At 41.3% G+C, this 22,885-nt stretch overlaps 1 protein-coding gene across 1 annotated transcript in view; it reads right to left on the bottom strand.

Moving 5' to 3' along the window:
• Aoah (acyloxyacyl hydrolase) overlaps nucleotides 1-22,885 on the bottom strand; it is a 212,685-nt gene that overhangs the window by 76,096 nt on the left and 113,704 nt on the right. The gene's annotated exons all lie outside the window — the stretch shown is intronic.

Raw genomic sequence — 22,885 nt, 5'->3', positions numbered from 1 at the left:
ACCTCTGTGAGTTGGCCAATCACATAAGAGTGTGAGGCCACGCTCTGACCACTCACAGTGAGGCACAGGACCTCTCTGCATTAGGAGTAAAAGCCCAGTGGGCCTGATGCTGTGTGTGCTTGCCTGCTTGATTTGGCTTGGCCACACTCCCAACGGGGGAAATCAAACTTTTCTCTTGCCAAAATACTTTGGATTTTGTAGTTCATTTTCTTGGGACCCAAGATCTGTTCTAACACTATCATCTCAGAAGATTTGCATACCTGCTGTGGTGTGAATATGGTGTGTAACCTCTGAAACTCCTGTTAGAATTTAATCCCCAGTGGGAGGCGTCCAGAGAACAAACATAACCAGACTGTTAGAAGTAGAGTTTTGAAGAGATAAATTAGGATTAGATAAGGTCACTAGGGTGGAAATCCATGATTGAATGCTGTCATCTTTATAAGTGGAGGCACACACATATGTTCACAGTCACCGTATGTTTCATACTACCTCAGCACTGCCAGCAAGAGGATGTTACTACAAGTAACCCCTAAACCTTGAACCTTCAGAAGCAGAAGCAAAAGTAAACTTCTTTATAGTTGATGCAGTCTTTATTATCATTAGCAATAGAAAATGGACTTATGCCCCCTTGTGACTAATGCAAAACGTTGAGAGCCTATGGCCTGGAAGGTTGTTCCAGGAATGTTCATTTCAGTCGCAGTTCTATGGCTGGAATGAACTTGTGGAAGAAAACTGTTCTGCTCTGACTACTGATTATTTCTTTTAAAAGTGGCTCCTGGCACAAATCCTTCCAGGAGCCTTATTTCTAGAAGGAACGTACCTAAACAGATGTGTTTGGAAGTCCTCTACTATGTCGATTGACTTGTCAAAATTAGCCACATAACCAAGAGGTGTTCAAGCGCAGCCTCCATCCGCCCATCTTGCTTTGCATCTTTCCCCCGTGGTCTCCAGCACAGGGGAGACCTGGAGGAAGGGCATGGCAAGGAAGGATGGCTTCCTGAGGTAGAACTGCACTGATTGGGAGTTACCTCCTTCAGAGAACAGAAATGGATTCTTTGAAAAGAGGCTCCTAGAATTACCTCGGAGGAGCAAGAAATCCACGACAGAAACTTTGTCACCTTGGTGCTTCCCACTCACACATTCTGCTCTGAACTCCTCTACTCCAGCTACTCTACGTGTGGCTTCTATTTCTTCTACCAGTGTGGGCAAAGCCTCCCTCTGTCTGTTTTACTTTCCCCCTATATCTTTTTGCTTACAATGCATGTTTGCTGTAGGATTTGGGAATATTCAATTCTGCTAGAGAAGGCAAGGAAAGCAAACAGAGTGGATAAAACTCATAAGCTGTATTAAGCAGATATATGAGTAAGCAAACGGCTTGTGAGATGTAGGCAGAATTTATGAGCTGGTTCTCCATAAGACAGGTTAAAAGTTAAGAGAAGGAATGCACTCCTCCTCTACCCTCCATCCTCACCCTTTTCTCTGTCCGTAAAGTGGTGACTGACTTGGAAACCCAGATGAAACAAGATTTTGGGGTCTGGTGGGGCTGTTCTTTCTTCTACGATAGGAGTGAGACAAGAACTCTGCTGGTATGGGGAGAACTGGCTAGTACTTTGTCATAAAATAATAGTTCAGGAGAAGGGTATTCTGAAAGATACCAGCAAGGGAAGGGCTTCCCCCTGGGAATCAGATCCATGTCTAGCTCTACAAGGGCAGCACACTCTATTGATTTGAATATAGCACCTTGACACATGGCTCCATACTCTATGCAGCCACTGTTCACTGTTTTTCCCAACCTGTCAAATGACTGGGGAAGAGGATATGTTGAGGGGGTGTGTAGGACATGTGGGGAAAGGGCAGTTGATAGTGTCTTTGGAGTTGTGATCTTCGAGTCCCCAGCATTCTTTCAGCTCATTTCTCCGGAGAACTGGGTCTCATTTACTGGGGGTAGTTCCTGAAATCCTTGCTAGTGTACAGGAAGCCCAAAGTGCTCTGGCGCTGTCTGTATTAGTTAGCATTTAAGCTGTGCTGGACAGCAGCTGGTATTGAATTGCAGCTGGAACCCCAGGGAATTTGCATTCCATGACTAAAGCCCTGGAAATCTTGGGCAGACCAGATGCACAGATTTAACCCCAGTGATTTGAATAACTTCAAAATAATTTAGAGCTGTGTCTCCCTCATTGAATGTTTTAGATTTCACTCATGGTATTTTGGCAAAGCCTGACTGTTTCTGGAAGAAGTTTGTCAAGGAAGACACAGTTCTAGCAGTTCCTTGGCTTCAGTATTGTCTGACTCAGCAGGGCTTTGGGAAAGATCTGAAGACACAGTGAGGAATTGGGTAGCCAGTGGAAAGACCAACACAGTACACAGCATGTGCTTAGGGTGAGCCGCCCCTTTCTAAGAGGATTGTCCCAGGCTTCAAGGAATATAGTTTATTGTCAGATAACAGACATGACTTGAGTAGCACAACAGGAGCATCCACAGATCCCCACCTCCTGCTTCCTTAGTTAGCTTGGTAGATAAAAACGAAAAGCAACAGCCATTAATAACAAATGTGTGAAAATCCCGAGCAAAAGGAGAACATTTAAATCATATTAAACAGTAAAAGCCACATTCATGCAACATTATACCAAAGGCATTTCCAGCAGGGGAAAGGCAAATGAAGATTTCCCTCATCAACTCCTGTTTATTCCTCTTGAGCATTCATATTCTTGAAAGTCTCCTAAATGTATCTTAAGTGCACAAATGTGGAAAGACTATATTTACCCAGAAAATTTTCCAGTTAAAAGAACTTGTACTGCTCAGAGAGGGTCAAGCCGACTAGTACATTGCTTCATGCTTTCCTCTGTATTTTCCAATAACATGACTGAATTTATATGTAGTAATTAACATGTTTATACTAGTTTTTGTAGCAGTTTCATTTAACATTGTTTGTGTTTGTTTTCATATATTGAGAAAACCAATTTTTTAAATTTTAATAACCATTAAGAAAAATACAATAATTTGGATTCATGACTAGTTTTTAAAGAGTAATTTTTGCTTGCTCTTTGACAATTTCATAAATGTATACAATGTATCTTCATAGTCTCCAACCCAAATCACTCCTGATTCAGGACTGTTTGAAGCCATCATGTCAGCAAGCTGGTGTTGGTCCCTTTGAGGCTTTATTAGTGAGAGAAACAACAACGGTGTCAACCACGTGTCATCTGGCTCCGTCTATCTTCCAACGACAAAGAAAGCTCTTTGAATGCATGCAGTTTGTCCTCCCCATCCCGCAAGACTGTAGGCAATTTTCATAAGGTATTCTCTTTCCTAACATACATAACTGGCTGAGACCTGAACTGATTATTTTCAAACAATATAATGTCATTTGAAGGTATTATCAGGAAAAAAAAAAAAAAAAGGGAAAATATCAGTTAAATATGTCTTTTATGTTCGATTACCAGGAACTGAACAGTTAAAGAATACAAAGAGGAATTGTTGGTTTAGAAAGAAAGAAGTAGCTGTTGAGTTGTTTCCTCAAGGCTGAAGAACGAGAAACAAAAGGACCTTGGGATCATAGATTTCCGAGCTTCCCTGGCCTGCAGTTCCTTCATCCTGCTGCAGGTGGTGCATGTGAGCTTCTCTTGCTAAAGGCTTTTAGGTTCCCGTGTATCTCCATATTGCCAACTGACTGTTCAAGTCCTCCATCCTTGTCGCTACCCAGATGTCTTTTCTTATACAAATATCAAATTATCCAACTTAAAGAGCTCCCTTGACTTTCTTGCACACTTCTCTGTTCCGGCCCCATCCTTCAGGCTTTGCTACACAAATGCATTCTGTAACCAACCAAATGGTACCCATCAGCAAGTGTGCTAGAATGTGCTGTTTTCTGGGTGATGTTTGCATTTTTCAGACAGGATAAGTAACTAGCATTGAAGTCCTCTTACATGCCAGGTACAGAGACAGGAAATGGGCACAAAATGTTTAACTTAGTAACAGAACACTGCGGAGCAAGAATTTCCCTCTCTCTTTCCCTCCTTCCGTTTCTGCCATTTCCTAGAACTCAGCAGGATCTGTTGGTGAACAGCTGTATCCCAGGCATGAGAACTGAAAGTTCAAGGCCAGCCTGGGTTATACTACTGCTCCCTGAATGAAAAGGAAATGATAGGAGAACTTTGTGAACACACACCACCAATACTCCCTTCTCAATGTTCCTTTCTGAAAAGGAGCCAAGACATCACCTTCAACCAAACAGCAGTCAATTGATGTTCAGTCACTAACCCAGTGAGATGGGCTGGAAAGGCTCCTTTCCACCTTGGATCCTATGGCTGCTGATGTGGTCCTCAGGGGATTTCTATATCTTTTTTTTTTTTTCTACAGAAAAATCCTCTATACCATGTGGTATAAGGTCTAGGTCCTGCAAGGGCTCAGCTGAGCAAATCTAAGGAAGTTTGGATGCTACACCCAGGCAACAGAGCTTATAAGTAACAGGGCTGGATTTGAACCTAGCTTGATGGAATTAGGGAGAGAAAGGCTTGAAGCTGAGATGATCTTCACTATGCTCAGTCTTAGCACTTTTATGTGTATATATAGTCCTCACAAGTTTCAAAATTCTATGAAATCAAAATTGGCTGAATTGGAGTGCTAATTGTTGAAAAGTGTTTTAAGTTACCTTGGTTGGTCTGTTAGTCTCTGAACTTTGGGGAAAAAGTTCACAGATTCTCAGTTCACTTCTTTCATCTCTGTTTCTATTTTATGGAAGCTACATCTAGCATATGAAGAGTGCACAATGAGTATTCTGGGGATAAAAACTAAAACATTATGTGGCTCCAAACAGATACAAAAAGACCCCACATGCTCAGAATCTGCTCTGGCTTCTAATGGGGACAGGAAGCACTGTGACAATGACAATGTAGAGGTCTATGATGGGCACATGGAGTTCTGGGAATAGAAAACAAATAAATATATCACCTGACTCCTTCTCCTGGGATCTCAGGCTAGATAATGTACCACGGTTGTCATAAAATAACATTTTGATGTTTAAATTTCAACAAAGAAGTTTGACTTCATGAGTTTGCTTTGTATGCTTTATACTCCAGGATGCATGAGATTAAAGGAAGATCCCTGCAGAGTTAGGATTCAATACACACACACACACACACACACACACACACACACACACACACACACACACGGGGGTGGGGTGGGGGGAGGAAGAGAGACCTCAAGCATCACACTGGAGTTGCTGCCTTATGGAATCCATTGTATAAGGGATGTCGATGAGAGATCCCCATCCTTTAAGGCATTCCCTCACCTCTCTGTGCCACAACTTTATTACTAACAAAACTACATTTACTAAGGCACCTACTGGTTGATAGAAGCATTTAGAAAAGATACATGTGCATGAAGTCTGATTTGCAAATGTTCAGTGAAAATTAGGGAAGTTCAGGCTGAATTCTTCTGTGGCAGCATGCAGAAAGTATGTTTGTGTTACATGCGGTTCAGTGGGAAGGAGTCTTGTAAGCATATGTCTAATGTGAATGCAAAGGTCTAAGTGGCCTCCTAAAAATTCATATGTTAAACTCACACCTGATGCTAAGAGTGCTAAGAATTGGAGCATTTGGAAAGTAAGTCACCAGATCTGTGTACAGTTGTGAATGGAATTAGTGCCCTTATAAGAAAACCTGTCACATTCCACTTTGTCCTCTTTCACCCCTTGAGAAGACAGCTAAAAGCACCATCTTTGAAACAGACAGCAAACCCTCAGCAGAGACTGAACATTTAGGACTTCTCAGTGTTCATAATTATGGATAATAAGCTGCTGTAAGGTATTTTGTTATATTGGCTATAACAGATGAAAACAGTGAGTCCTGTAAGGCTAGAAGAGAGTGCACAGAAGAGAGGGAGAAAGAAGTTCAAACACTGGTAGTGCCAGATGTAAACCACAAGATTAAACTCATTGAACTATGTGCAAAGGAGACCAGCAAACCTAGTGCAACAAACTGTCTTCACATTTATTAGCTTAAACCATGCTACAGGTAAGCAAGACCAATAGCAACAGCCTCTCTGCATCTATTATGATGCCCACTAAAACTTCAACTGTGGGTCATTTGTCACAGTGCCCACCAAAACATCAACTGTGGGTCATCTATCACAGTACTCACCAAAACTTCAACTGTGGGTCATCTATCACAGTACTCACCAAAACTTCAACTGTGGGTCATTTGTCACAGTGCTCACCAAAACTTCAACTGTGGGTCATCTATCACAGTACTCACCAAAACTTCAACTGTGGGTCATCTATCACAGTACTCACCAAAACTTCAACTGTGGGTCATCTATCACAGTACTCACCAAAACTTCAACTGTGGGTCATTTGTCACAGTGCTCACCAAAACTTCAACTGTGGGTCATCTATCACAGTACTCACCAAAACTTCAACTGTGGGTCATCTATCACAGTACTCACCAAAACTTCAACTGTGGGTCATCTATCACAGTACTCACCAAAACTTCAACTGTGGGTCATCTACCATAATGTCCACCAAAACTTCAACTGTGGGTCATCTATTATGGTGCCCACTAAAACCTCAAATGTGAGTCATCTACCATGATGTCCACTAAAACTTCAACTGTGGGTCGTCTATCACAGTGCCCACTAAAACCTCAACTGTGGTCATCTATCATGGTGGCCATTAAAGCTTCAACTGTGGGCCATCTATCATGGTGCCCATTAAAGCTTCAAGGATGGAGTCTTCTTTTTGACCCTATGGCTTGAGGGCAGGAAAAACATAGTCAGATGAAAAATCTGAAGAACATAGAATAGCAGGGAGCATTTAATCTTGCAATGTTTTGCTTAATTGCTTTTTTTTTTACCTTGTCAGATCTTTGAATTGTATCTTTTTCCCCCTTTCTACAGTTTATCATTTAAATTCTAACCTTATGTTTTATTTCTCCAATTAATGAGGTGAAGGATGAATTTCTGTAACTGCTTCATACTAAGTAAGAACACTGTACAACTGGACTTTACCCAACTCCATTTCTTCCACCAGTTTTTTATTTTATTTCATTTTTCATTTTATTTTTATGGGTGATTGGAGAATTCTATCCAGATTCATAAAAACAAGAAAACAGGAGTTTAAAATGTCCTACTTTTATGCAAAAAACCCCCAGAAATCAGTTATTTTATGGGGGACAGTGAATTTTTTCTCATAAACAGAAAAATTCTTCAAGGGCCAGAAAAAAGCAACCAAAATTGTTTAGCATAAATTTTTCATCTTTTGATCTTTGCAAAAGTTTGGTTAAGTATTTTGTCTCAGGTTTGTTTATTTTATGTATATGAGTGCGTGCCTGGTGCCAGCAGAGGTCGAAAGAAGGCATCAGATATGCTGGAACTGCAGTTAAAGACGGTTGTGGGCCACCAAGAGGTGTCTTCTGGAAGAACAAGTGCCCTTAACCTCTGACCCATCTCTCTAGTCCCAGGTTTGGTTATTTCTAAGGCAGTTCCACTTAAATCATCTGGGGTATCAAAATCCTTCCCAAATCCCCCAGATAATATATGGAATTTGATGCTAGATGAAGTCCAAGTTTTCATTCAAGTTCGAGATGTAAGAATCGAGAGATCTTACTAGGTCCACCTATTAACCATGTCCACCTGAGCCGGGCTCTCTCTCCTCACTGCACTGATCACAAGCAATACTCTCATTTCCTTCTTCCCTTCTATTACCTTATCACAATACATTGTGTGATGTCACAATACACGGTTGCACACTGTGGCAGCTGTTTTTTTTTGACAGTTCAATGTAAACCAAGACGTACCTGGGAAGAGGAACTTCATTTGAGAAAATGCTTCCACCAGATTTCCGGTAGGCAAAACTGTAGAGCATTTTCTTGATTAATGATTGATTTGGGAGGGCCCAGCACACTGAGGTAGTGCCACCACTGGGAAGGTAGTCACACTGAGGTAGTGCCACTGCTGGGCAGGTGGTCACACTGAGGTAGTGCCTCTGTTGGGCAGGTGGTCCTGGGTGGTATAAGAAAGCAGGCTGAGCAAGCTATGTGGAGAAACCTAGCAAGCAGCATTCCTCCAGGGTTCTGCTTTAGTTCTTGCCTCTAGGTTCTTGCCTTGAGTTCCCGCATTAGCTTCCCTCAGTGCACTGTGATCTGGGATATGCTAACCAAACTCTTTCCTGGCTGGATTGTTTTTGGCCATGGTCTCTATCACCTACAGTAGAAAATGCACTAAGTTGCACACTCTCATGAACCTTGGTTATTGCCTTAACTCCTGTCCAGTGGCCCTGCTCTTCCCTTCTCCTCCTACTCTGTTAAGCCATTATGGGCCAGAATCTTGTAGGAGCTTATTTAAAAAAATTTTTTTTACTTATTATTTGACAATTTCATACATATATACAATTTATCTTGATCCCTAGCACTCCTCTACTCCCTCTGGATGCCCCAAAATGTTCCTCTCCACTTAAATGTCCTTTTCTTTTCTTTTGAAAACTCACTGAGTCCAATTAGTGCTGTTTGCAGGCACATTTTCAACCCATGAGTTGACATACCCCTAAAGAAAAATGGCTGCTTCTCCTCCAGCAGCAATCAATTGCCAATAGCTCCTGGGATAGGGGTGGAGCCTCATGAACCCTTTCTCTATCCATGGTGGGATTTTTGATTGGCTTGGTCTTGTCCAGGTCTTATGCAGATAACCATAGCTGCAGTGAGTTCATTCATCAGCTGTGCTGTGTCCAGAAGAAAACATTTCACAGCCTTTGTTCTCACCCTCCAGCTCTTGTGTTCATTCTGTTTTCCTTTCGCACAATGGTTCCTAAACCTTACAGAAGTTGGTATAGTAATCCTATTTAGGGCTGAGTATTCAACTGTAATTTATTTTTAGAACTTCGAACAGTTCTGACTCTCTGCATTGACTATTCCCATTACAAAAAGAAGCTTCTCTGACCAAGATTGAGAACAACATTAATGCATCAGTACAAACATAAATATTTAGAAAGCAGCTTGGCATGTTTGTTCAGCAAAACAACAGATAGTAGGTTCCTCTCCATATCCCTAAAACCTATGACTTCCCAAGCCAATGGCTTTTGAACCTGTTTATAGTATCAAGCATGAATTCTCTCCTGTGCACCAGGCCTCAAATGCAAGGATTAGTTATCCCACAACAATCATACCACTATGATACCAGTAATATATTTTTCCAGGATGTAGTATGCAGGGTCCACTGTTGGGTAAGTTCATTGATGCCTTTTCTCCTCTAGCATCCTTTGTAGCACCTTTTGGCAATATGAGAACTAACTAGCATGAAGACAAATTTCAGGTCAATATCAGCTTGATTTTTCTATGTCCTATATCCAAAGTGTATTGTGTCTTCCATAGTTAGATCTTACCATCTAGTTATGATAGGCAATTGTGAGCAATGGCAATAGCATGTGTTGTTTTGGAGGCCTTTGGAGCATCCTTGTGGGGAGATATCCAATACCTGCCATTGATGTTTTTACTTAATGATTCATATCCTCAAAGAAAGCACTGTCTGCCCAGGCAGGGTCCCTCCATTCAAACTGCTTACTGTAAATTATATATTTAAATTAGCATATCAAATACTGGGTTTCCATAAGGGCTTTTCATACATCCTTAGTTTTGATTAGCCTTTCACCACTTCCTCCCTCCCCTTCTCGCCTGTCCCCCTGAATCTTGTGCGAGCTTCTTTAAGGTACAGCTCTTGGTTGGGCAGGCTTACAATGGGTCCATAGAATCTTACATTTTAAGAGCCCCAAATGACTATGGTGACTAGCTAAGTTTGATAAATGCTTGTCAATGGGTAGGTACTGCTGTTATTCCTCATAGCCTTGTTCATTTCCCCAGCACCTTCTCTGTCCCTTATCCTACCCTAACCAACCACCTGCTGTTCCTTGAGCCTCCACTTCCTCTTCACAGTGCTAAGCCTTGTCACAAAATCTTCCTCCTACTACATTTCTGTTGGCCATAGAGCCAGAAGTAAATCTTGAGTTTCTCTTAGAGTTCTTCCTGGACTCCCCACTCTCTTGCCTTGCATGTCCTCTTCCACACTATCATCTACTTTGTGTATTCTCATCTAATTGTCCCCAATATGCTAGCAATATGGCAAAGTTGGCTAAACCTTTCTGAGAAAGACCAGATCATAGGTATTGTAAGCTTCATACGATCATCTGGTCTCCATTGCAGTTACTCAGTTTGGTTGCAATGCAACCCTACACAGTATGAAAATGAACAAACATGACTATGTCCAAATAAAGTCTAATTTGAATCAACTGGTGAGTGGCAACACTGTGCCCAAGCCTATAGTTTGCTAATTTAAGCTTTACCTTAAATCAATCAGCTAGTCTTTCTAACTCTCGGGTGGCTTTTAAGATCCTATTTTAGTCTACTAAGTTGCTATTAAAAATACTTTAGACTGGGTGCCTTATAAACAACAGAAATTTATTCTGGAGGGAGTCTGGGAAGTCCAAGATTATGGTAGTCCATATTGTGTCTGGTGAGAGTTCACTCTGTTTCGTAGCTGACTCCTCATCGCTGGGTTCCAACTTGATAAAACAACAAGGGTAAGAGAACATCTTACACTTTTATGAGGTAATTACTCCCATTTGACATGGTGGAATCTTGTTATTTTGGTCATTGATATATTGCTATCATATTTGCTTTTTGAGACTGACTTATACTACATACCAAGACCATGTGGGGCCACACACATCTTGGAGAGATCTTGGTACAAAACTGCTCTCTCTGCCTCCGTTCCCTACCATTGTCCGTAACTTAGCTCACTAGGCTACAGTAAAAACTGAGTACAGTCTGTGGTTGGGAAGACATGTACCCATTATGTCATTATTAAAGATGAGAGAAAAATAGATAAGGAGAAATGAATGGGACTCTAGGAGTGAAAACACACTCCCAGGGAGCTTAAAAATCTAGCTGGGAAGATAAATTTGCAACTATAATAATAATAATATGAACACATATCACTGAGTTTTATATTATCTCATTTTATATTTGTTATTATATGAATTTTAATATCCCTTCTAAATTCATATTTAAAACCTAATACCCAATGCCAACAATTTTAGATAAAAGCTTTGGGAAATTATTTAATCATCAAGACTCACACCAGGTATGGAAACATGAGCTTATAATTCCAGCACTCAGGAGGCAGAGACAATAGTCACACAGTCACTATATTGTAGTTCTATTCATTGTTGGGGGAACCTCCACATCAACTGTCACAGTGCCTGTACCAGTTTACTGTCCTGCCAAAGTGCATCAGCTTCCTCTTTACCCTCATCCTTGGTTGTACTTGTCATAGGTTCTCTTGATGACAGCCATTCTGATTTTGGTGAGATAAAATCCCAAAGCAGTTTTAACTTTCATTTCCCTGAAGGCTAAGGAGGCCAAACATTTTTTCAAAAACCAAATCATTTTGATTACTTTAATTTTATCTATCTATCTATCTATCTATCTATTTAATGTGTAATGGTGTTTTGCCTGCATGTATGTCTGTGTGAGGGTGTCAGATACCCTGCAACTGGAGTTACAGACAGTTGTGAGCTGCCTGTGGGTGCTGGGAATTGAACCCATGTCCTCTGCAAGCTAGTGCTCTTAACTACAGAACCATCTCTCCAATCCCTTTCTATGCCCAGCGGATTTGAGATCCTTGGAGTTTTCCTGAGATGCACTAATTAAATGAGATCCATTTGGTGGTTAATTTGGAAGTGAGTGTAGATATGAGTAACCAGAGGACAAGAAGTTGTTCTCTAGTCCTAGTAGCTCACTTGGTAGCATAGGAATAGACTGGTACACTGATTTCCTGTGAAAATCACCACCTACTGGTTGGGAGAGCAGGCATGTGGGCAGGGTAATTACAAATGCTTATTAGAGGCATGAGACTTGTGGTGGTTTGAAAGAAAATAGCCCCCAGAGGGTGTGGCACCATTAGGAGGTGTGGCCTTGTTAAAGTAAGTGTGTCTCTGCGGGGTTGGGCTTTGAGGTCTTTTTTGCTCAAGCTTCCCTCATTGTGAACTAAGACCACTTTCTGTTGCCTGCAACATGTAGGACTCTCAGCTACTTCTCCAGCATTGTGTCTGCCTGCACACTGCTATATCCTACCATGATGATAATGGACTGAACCTTTGAACTGTAAGCCACCCCAATTAAGTATTTTCCTTGTTTAGCTTGAACTGTTTAGGGGGCCCCCAGGCAGTGGGATCAGGACCTGTCCCTAGTGCATGAGTTGGCTTTTTGGAGCCTTGGTTTAAGGAGGAGGGGCTTTGACCTGCCTCAACTGAATGTATCAGGCTCTGCTGACTCACCATGTGAGACCTTTCCTTGGAGGAGGTGAGGATGGAGGTGGGTTGGGGGGAAAGGCTGGGAAATGGGAGGAGGGAGGACAGGGGAATCTGTGGTTGGTATGTAAAATGAATCTCTTAATAAAAAAAAAAAAAGAGTTTCCATGGTCATAGTGTCTCATCATAGCAGTAGAAACCCTAAGACAGGACTTAAAATAATTCCATCTTGAAGATTTTCATAACCATGGGTACTTGGCATTTTAATTCTCACAGAAGGCAGTAGGGGCTGAAATGGTGAGTCTAGATTTGCACCCATACTGGAAGGAAAAGACCCATTGATGTGCTCATTCTGGGCACAGTGAGAAGGGTATAGTAGCCAGGATTAGGCCATGTCACCCATAGTCAAGAATAGGTAAATGAGCCGAAGAATGCTGTTTATCTTGTGATCTGATGGCTGCTAGAGAAAGGAACTCTCCGTGGCTAACACAATTGTCTTTCTCTGCCAGAATAAATGAGTAGTAACCAGAATTGAAAAATTACTTCTCACCATTTAGCATCTTTCTTCTGCTGCCCTGCAAGATGTCAGACAGACAGGAAATGCAATTTTGTCCAGTTTTTATTACACAACAGCCTTTTTTTCATTCTAAGAAGTAATTTAAAAAGTACTCAAAATGCTCAGATATTTAAGGAGTGGACATGCAGTTAACTCAGATTGAATTTTCATATTTTATGGGCACCATGAAAATCTGCTTTTATGCATGGTGGAAGCTTTTTAAGTGCCTGATAAATCCAGAATATGGGAAGCAAGAGGAGTGAGGGAGCGAGGTAGGAGCCCTGATGCTGTCTGTGCTGCTTGTGGGCTAATAAAGAGTCACTGAGCTGACAGACAGAATCATCTCAAAGAGGAATGAGGCACATGGGGCTTAAATACCGAGCTGCCTGCTCTCGGTGAATATGCATTTTCTGCAGCCAGATTAAGGATTCATTTTGTCCTTGACACAGCATGAAATTCAGTCTGAGCTCCTTCCCCTACAGACAACAGCCATCAGGGGTCAAGCTAAGATGTTATAATTGGACAAGCAACAGTTTCACAAGCAAAACAAACATTTGAGAAATTGATTTTTTCAGAATCTCTTCTCTTCCTTCCCTTTCTTCTCCAACCCATCACGCAACTCCAGTTCAATGGGAGGCAGCATTTAATATTTTGAAAATAACATTTGAGCAGATGGGCGAGCAAGCAGGAGGGCGGTGCCTACTGTTGGCCTCTATGTAATCTTTCAACCTTGTCTTCTTTTCTGATAAAGCAACCCAAGCTGTTACTGTTTTTACTTTGAAGGAAAAACAAAACAAAATCCCCAACAACCGCATCCACATTCTTTGATTGTCTCTGTTTTTCTTCAAAACCTTTCTAAATTGAGGTCTTCCTTCTGAGACAGGTAGTTTGATTTGTACCTGATCACCAAGGTTTAGACATGCTGGAGAGAAGCCAAGGCTGTTTATCAAGGGAGGAAGGGGCAGAACCATCCTATGGCCCCCAGAAGAATGAATCTGGGAACTATAAGGGTGGCTCTTGCCACTCTCCCCTTACTGAGCTACAAGTATCTTTCCAGATGAACACAATCGTAAGCTAATTTACCATGAACAGGCCCCCGGGGTGTGAGTTGCCTAACTAGAGGGTGGCAGGTCAGGGTAGAGAAGATGCTGCAGGAGAGCCCACAGTGGATACTTTCTTTCCAGTGGAGAGACAGGGACAGGATATTTTCTGTTGTACTAGAAAACAAAGGCAAGGCATGCTGGGTGCTCTCATAAGGGACAGAATGGCTTGCTTTCTCAAAACCCTAAACATGTGCTCACCAGTTCCTCTTATAGGAAGTTATTATTGGACAGGACATTTTGGTCCATGGGCTAGATCCTGCCAACTTCCTGGTTTGGAAATACATTTTACTGGATCACAGCCACATTAATTAATTTACATATTGTCTGTGGTTGCTTTCATATAACAGCAAAGGTGAGCAGTTGTGATAGAAATTGTACTCTCACAAAATATTAAACAATTTTTTGCTCAGACTTTTATATAATTGTCAACATTTTCAAATATATTATTAATTTTAAATATATATATTTAATTGAAATATAATTACATCAACTTCCCCCCTCCTTTCCCTACCCCGAGGACCCTCCCACTTCCCTTCCCCACTTTCAAGTTGATAGCCTCTCATTCTTTGATTATTAATGTTACATAGACATATATATGTTGTATGTGTATGCACAAACAAATACAACTGGCCAAGTCTTTTTTTGTTGTTTGTGTGTATATGGTTTCAAGAGAAGGAGGGACAGGAGTCAGGTTGTTTGATAAAGCCTCAAGAAATCATATTATTTTATATTGACCTAAAATTATGCATAATATCTATAAGAATGAATACCTATCTATATCTATATAAATGGAATTACACCACTTGGGTTGACAATGTTCCCCACAAGAACCATAAACTAATGAAACTCCTAGCACTGGGCATGAGAAAATTCCATTCAAACGATGGGTCAGGGCAGTCCACATGATTTCCTAAGCAATATGAACTATTGATGACTATTGATGTGAACTTTGGTTGCCTCTTAGGGGTCGAGGGATGGCTTCTATTGCTGAAGACACCACACATGTATGTGTAAGTTCCCTAAAGGCCTGTATGTTAAATGCTGGGTCCTCAGCTGAGTGCTGTTGGGAGGTAGTAGACTCTTGGATAAGAGGGACTAACAGAGAGTCCCTAGGTCACTGATAGTATGCCCCTGAAGGGGACAGTGAGAACCTTTGACTACCTGCTTCCTGGTCATGGAGTAGACTGTTACTCTGTGACATGCTCTCACTGTGTGGTCTCAGAAGTCTTAACACAATAGGCTAATCAATCTTGAACTGGAAGCTCCCAAACTAACCAAACCTTTTCTCTTTAAAAGTTAATTATTTCAGGTATTTTGTTACGGTGATGGAAACTGATTAATGTAGTGATCTCTTTAGCAGTTGTCATCAGGTTGCATGCCTGTTCTGATTCTAGATGGCATCAGAGTTGTCTGCTTTTTTATTTCTTACTTATTTTCTAGTTTATGATACTTTGCTACAAGTCTAAGCCTCCTAGGCTGAGTTTACCTTGCTTGAGTTTACATCCAACTAATCTGCCCTAACCACTGAAATCTCAATGAATTTTCTGCAATCCACATCTGATGAGTGCATTTCTCAGCTTTAAGAGTTCTGGATGAGTTATGAATTCTTCAATGCAGCTTCAAGGCCCCTGAAGACCCACCTCCCACATATCTTCCTAGCTACTCTTGGTTTTCCTCCCTGTGTTTTGTGAGTTTCAATTAAACTTCATCAAACTTCCTGCTTCAAAGCCTTTGTCCATGTGGTCTTTCCACCATTGAGACACTTCTTCCTAGTTCTGTGAGCATACGATTGCCCTCAATGCATCCTTCCATTTAAAATGTGGGTTTCTTCCTCCAGGAAGCCTTCCCTTCATGGTGGGGGCAGGTGCACTTCCTAGCACGGACTGCCTGGACTTGCTATTGCTAGTGTGCCTTTTCTTATGAGTAAGTGAGCTCAGAGAGGACCTGGCTTCCTTCCATCACAAGGCTTAGGGCACAGGGGACTCAATGACAGCACTTGTTGATTTAATCAATGAACAGACAGTGCTCTGAGGCTGGGCCTGCCTAGCATGACTCTAGAAATACTGCTTGAGGTGTAGTTTATACTGTTAACACATGCCACAATCACTAAAAGCCAAACAACAGAAACCTAAGACCACTGAGCTCAACATACTTCATGTATATTAACTGGACATAATTTTCATACCTAGGCTGACTCTTTTTATAAATGATGAAATTCTGTACATAATAACTCTTCCAGATAGGAAGTGCTTTTTCAGGGAGCATAATTCATTACAGTTCCAAAGCAAACCAGGAAGCAGCTCAACATCCATTTACGGGTCAATGGTTTGGTACATTACAGCATGTTCACTGAGAAGGGCATTGTGGAGCATCAATAAAGCCAATCAGCTACAGACTAAATAGAAACATGGATAAGGGCAACACTGAGTGCTAACTGACAAACTGGAAATTTCCAGTGACTAAACACATACATATGCATAGATGCAGATATATGTATCGTGAGGATGCAGTGGAAGAGAGGGAAGAAGTACCAAGAACAGTCCAAGATGTGGGGTGATAGATGGTTTCACAAAAGTGGTCTATTATCACTGTGTCCTCTTTCCTGTTACAACATTTAAAAATATTGAAAAACAGTTTTGATATTTAAATGTTAGGATAATTTTCTCTAGCTGGCAGAATAAAGGCATTTTTTTAAAAGCAAGTTCTTAATAATATCTGTATTTTTATCTTTTCATTCACTACATATTTGACATTCATAATTTTTTAAAAGACTAGTCTTTACTCATTTTAATTTTTATGTATACATGTGTTTTTCTTGCTTGAATGTCTGTGAATTACATGTATTCCATGTCCTCAGAGACCAGAAGAAGGCATCAAATCCCTTGGAACTGGAGTTACAGATGGCTGCTGAGAATAAAACCAGGGTCCTTTGGAAGAGTGGTCTGTGCTCTCAGTGGTAGCTCAACTCAATATGTGTAATTCATAAAAGCAACAAAGCAAATCCTTACTCCTTTCCATCCCCCACTTTAGGCAGATAGACTTCCTTCTCCTTTGAGCTGGACTATTGTTATGTGAATGTGACTGATGGTCACTTCTGGTTCAGTGGAGGACATGATGTAGTAAGTGTGCTTGTGCAGAGTGTACTGTCCTCCTGCATTATGCCATACTTTTGAGGAGACTGTGCTCTGGACAGACTGTCTACCTACAAACCACATATGGAGCTGACCAGGGTCTAAAACCAACAGAACCTGACCTAGACAGATGACTCCAGGTAACTCATAGTTGTGTGAGAAGAAGTCCTGGTTGTTTGAAGTCACTAGCAATTTAGAATGATTGGTGGCTATTGTGATAACTGGGTGATGAAAAATTATTTTTAATATCAACTTACTAATTAAGATACCTCTTTTGTTCTTGACCTACTTTACTCTTATGAAGTGGTATACTATACAAGCAGGTGGTCCATGATGTAAGTGGTTAGGCTGACTTTTAGCCTGCAGAGGAATGTTAACCTGAAGACATTTTTAAGAATCCCAAAATACCAACAGCTTAAAACAGAAGACAAAACGATACAAAAATACACCATTGTCTTTCTACCCATACTATTGTGACCACAATGATAAGATTTGTAAATACTGATTACTTTCATTCATTGTTAGTTCCACCTCAACCTCCTGCCCCTTCCTTTTAAAGACATGGACTCATTATGAAACCCTGCCTGGCCTGAGACTCTCTGTTGTGACCAGTCTGGCCTCTAATGCTTAAGAGATCTATCTGCCTCTGCTTTCCGAGTTCTAATATTAAAAGTAGACACCACTATGCCAGCGCTCATCCAATCCAGTCATTTCTCAAAGATATTACCTGGATATTGTGAATAGCCCAGTAATAGACACAGAGATGAAGGCACCCCTGTGGTATGTTGACTTGGAATCCTTCAGTATGTACCCAAGAGTAAGATAGCTCATTCTCATGGTAGTTCTCTTTTCAGATGCTTGATGAACTTCCATATTCATTTTTATGGTAGCTACATCCATTTAGATTCCCACCAGCTGTGAATAAGGATTCCTCTTTCTCCACATCCTTGCCAGAATCTGTTCTCTTGACAATAATCACTCTGACTAGGGAGAGATGGAATCTTTCAAAAAATTCTTTGAAATTTTCAATGAGATAAAATCTTAAGTCAATTTAAAAATTCACATTCCCTCAATGGCTAAGGATATTGAGCTTTTTAAAAGTATTTACTGTTATTTTTATTTCTTCTATCCTGTCTATTTGGTTCATTAACCCATATTTGATAGCATGATTTTTTTTTGATGTTTCATTTTTCTAGTTCTTCATTATCTTTGATATTACTCTCCCATCTGATGTATAGTTTACAAAGATTTTTTCCCCCATTCTGTGGATGTCTCTTCACTCTATGGTTTCCTTTGATATAAAGAAGTTTCTTAATTTCATGTAATTCCATTTTATAGTTCTTGATTGATATTTCCTGTGCTATTGGAGTCCCATTCAAAAAAGTTATTGCTTGTGTCAATATCTTGAAGTGATTTCTCCTAGCAGTTTTAAAATTTCACATCTTATATTAACATTTTTGCACTTTACATTGATTTTTATGTTTTTTATTTAAAAAATTTATTCATTTTACATACTAACCACAGATCCCCTTCTCATCCTTCCTCCCACTGCTCCCCCAACATTCTTCCTCCCAACCCACCCCTATCCCCTCCTTCCAAAGGGTAAGGGCCTCCCATGGGGAGTCAGCAAAGTCAGGTACATTCTGTTGAGGCAGGACCAAGCCTCCTGCATCAAGGGTGAACAAGGTGTCTGACCATAGGTAATGGGCTCCAGCTCATGCACCAGGGATAGATCCTGATCCCACTGCCAGAGGTCTCCCAAACAGCCCAAGTTACACTAGCTTTTCCCCTTACCCCATAATGGCTCCCTCTATCGAAATACCTCTGTTCTTGCTCTCCCATTCCATCCCTCCCCCATCTTGACCATCCCATTCCCTCATGTTCTCATCCCCCATCTTCTCCCCTTTACCACCCACTCCACTCCCTGTTTAAATACTGACCACAGCCTATGTCGGAGAGGATGTGGAATAAGGGGAAGACTCCTTCATTGCTGGTGGAGTGCAAACTTGTACAGCCACTTTGGAAATCAGTATGGAGGTTTCTCAGAAAATTGGGAATCTACCTCAAGACCCAGTGATACCACTCTTGGGCATATACCCAAAGGATGCTCAATCATACCACAAGGATACTTGCTCAACAATGTTCATAACAGCATTATTTATAAAAGCTAAAACCTGGAAAAAACCTGGATGTCCCTCAACCAAAGAATAGATAAAGAAAATGTGGCACATATACACAATGGAGTATTACTCAGCTGTTAAAAAACAAAAACAAAACAAAACAAAAAAACAATGACATCATGAAATTTATAGGCAAATGGATGGAACTAGAAAATATCATCCTGAATGAGGTAACCCAGACTCAGAGAGACAAACATGGTAAGTACTCACCCATAAGTAGATATTAGACGTAAAGCAAAGGATAATCAGACTACAACCCACAGCTCCAGAGAAGCTAGGAAACAAGGAAGATCCTAAGAGGGACACATGGATCACTTTGGGAAAGGGAAATACATGTGATCTCCATGAGTAAACCGGGGATGAGGGGGGCAATAGAGGGGGGGGGGATGGGGGATGAGAGCATGAGGGAACAGGATGGTTGAGCTGGGAGCAGGGGACAGAGTGGGAGAGCAATTAACGAGTTATCTTGATAGAGAAAGACATTGTGGGGTAAGGGAAAAACCTAGTTCTAGGGATATTCTCAGGAACCCCCAAGGATGACCCCAGATTAGACTACTAACAATAATGGAGAGAGTGCCTAAACTGGCCCACCCTGGTAATCACATTGGTGAATAATTCACATTGGTGAATGTCATCATAGAGCCTTCATCCAGTAACTGATGGAAGCAGATGCAGAGATACACGGCCAAGCACCAGGCTGAGCTCTGGGAGTCCAGTCAAAGAGAGGGAAGAGGGATTATATGAGCAGGGTGGGGTGTCAAGATCATGATGGGGAAATCTACAGAGACAGCTAAACCAAGCTTGTAGGAACTCACGAAATTTAGACTGACAGCTGTGGAGCCTGCATGGGTCCAGACTAGGCCCTCTGAATGTTATACAGTTTGGTCTGATTGAGGTCTCCCAACAAAGAAAAGTCCAGCAGATGGATTCACTATGGAATTCTACCATATTTTGAAGAAGCAACCCCAGTGCTGCTTAAACTGTCCACAAAACAGAAAGGGAACACAATGCCAACCCCATCCTATGAAGACAGATGATCCCAATATCAAATAAACCAATTTCCTTATAAATACAGATTCAAAAAATCCCAATAAAAATTTTGCAAATCAAATTTAAAAACACATGAACAAGATCATACAAACAAGAGATAGATCCTGATCCCATTGCCAGGATGTTCCCAGCATCCACCTGTCTCTGTCCCCAGTGCTGGGGTTACAGCTTTGTGACCACACCTGGCCTTTTATTTGGGGTAATCCTAATTCAGTTCCTCTTATTTGTATATCCATTTTAGATACTAAGCCATCTCCTCAGCCCATGTCTTTTAATTTTACATTTTTTATTATTGCAAACATTAAAAATTTATGGAATTATGTTTAGAATTTTCTTTGGTTCTTTTAGAACCATGATAAAAAGATTGGTGTACTTCTTAAAACACCACCACCACCACCAATGATGTGTGTTTGATATGTTTTCTAAATCTGAATGACCGCAAATAGAGTTCCATGGCTTTGTATGAGAACAATAGCTTATAGAGTGTTTTGGATACATATTCTCTCCTCTCAAAGCACCGTGGAGGTGACTTTGCTATGCTTTGAAATTAAGTATTGAGAATGAAATCTGAAGTCAAATGGATTATTCCTACAGTATACCTGCTTTTCTTTTCTTTTCTCCCTCATCTTTTGAAGAGAACATCTGCGAGAAATTTCACATGATCCTTGTGAAACAAAAGACAAGCAGGATGCTGAGGAAGGAGCTGTTTTTCTGCTTTGGCCTCAGTAGGAAACTTGATTGAAGACCAGGGCTTTGACTGTTATTGTTGAGTCACAGCTTTCCTTCTGCTGTCTTTTCTCTTTCTGGGTTTCATATTCAACACCCAGGACCATCTGGCAGGCCTTTCATCTCAAGTGCTACGTTTGTCCTGAGAGGAGCAGTTTCCCAAGTCAGCTGACTTGTTTGGACATCCTGCTTTTGGTGCATTCCAGCTTGCTGGTCTGCACTGGTACTCCAGTTGTCCCCGTGGTAAGAGCGGCCTTCCTCCATCCTACATGGCCATGGTTACCATCTCTGGCCAATTATTGTCAAGACTTGGAATTTACTGTTTTATCCACTCACTTTCTTTCCTCTATAGCCATTTTCAAAAGAGCAATTAAAATTTTTATTTAGAATTCTTTATTCTATTTTGTGTGTGTGTGTGTGTGTACACCACATGTGTGCCTGGTGCTTGAGGAGTTCAGAAGAAAGTATCACATTCTCTGGAGCTGGAGTTACACATGGTTGTGATGCACCATGTGGCTGCTGGGAACTGAATCCAGAGCCTCTGCAAGAGAAGCAGTGTTGCTCCAGCACTCCTGAACCACTTTTTTTTTTTTTTTTTGTACCCAAGTAATTTTGTGTATTCAGATGTGCCTCCTTGTTACTCAACTTTTCAAAGGGACTTGGGAGTTATTCAATTTGAAAGTGCTTGGGTTAATTTGGGTTAGTGTTTAATCTACTTAATTTGGGGGAGAAGCGATCAGGGAAAATGTATAATTTCTAAAGTTTTAGTTCTTAGAATTAGCTTTGGTGTTCCAGGAGACAGAAGAACCTCATCCAGAGACAGTTACCTGACAAGGGCTTCCACTCTGCCCAGGTCCCCTATCCATGAGCAAACATGTCACTCCCTGCTATAATGGATAGGATGGCTCTTGTCATGACCTGTTATGTCAGTGTACCTCACGTTTCTTATTGCACTGCTTGAGCCAAGTGCCACCCCAAAGAGACAATTGTGATGTGCTACTTGTGGTGCTCTGGGCCAGGTCCATGCAGTACTTCATGGCTACAAAAGCACCTCTGAGCCCTGTGCTCAAAAAGACCCTGACCTGGTTTAGTGCTCGGCTGCCCTACCTACCTTATGAGTCATATATTTGCATGAAAGGGTTAAGGAAATGTGTGTCAAGGAGGTACCTGGAAACTAAGCCTATACTGGATTCTGTCTTCTGCTACCACCCAAGGATTGTGGCCACTCATTCTCCCAGTCCGACTCTGTCCTCTGCAGGTGTTGTGTCCTCCAACTGAGTAGTGTCCAGGTGGTATAACTGCAAGAAGGTTCTGATGCTGCCCCCGGCCCTTGTGAGAAACCAGGTACAAGAGAGGTAAGAGTTTGGGTCTGGCACGATGGCAGTTATCTTCTCACTGGTGGTGCTAGCATCTGGTGGGCAGGGATGCCCAATTCCATCTAACCCAGCACTTATCAGTGCAAGAGTGTGAAGACCCTTGGGAGTCAGCTGACTACTGTAGGCTGGGATAGTGAATCCTGAGCAAGGGAAGTACCTGGTTGAATAGAAATTTTGAGGGGTACTAGGGACTCTACAGGAAATTTTTTGCCTGAGTGTCTCAGGTTATGACCCACAGAAGTGATGAGCCTGCACTTTCCCTGGGTACCTTCTGTCTGAGGAAGCATTTGTCTGGTAGCTCTGCTTTGGGGAGTCATCTGAACATCCTTCCAGCCTTCCTGAGTCTGACTTTAATTTCTCTGCTCTGAGGAGCTCAAAGCAACTATGGAATTGTGGAATTTTGGTAGTTTCACCCATGAGTTCAATGCCCTTTTTATTGTATGTAAAAATGTCATTGCATAACAT

Source organism: Onychomys torridus, chromosome 5 (genome assembly GCF_903995425.1).
Source record: "Onychomys torridus chromosome 5, mOncTor1.1, whole genome shotgun sequence".
Classification (NCBI taxonomy): Eukaryota; Metazoa; Chordata; class Mammalia; order Rodentia; family Cricetidae; genus Onychomys; species Onychomys torridus.
Note: the sequence above shows the minus strand (reverse complement) of the source record. Positions and strands in the feature narration are given on the sequence as shown.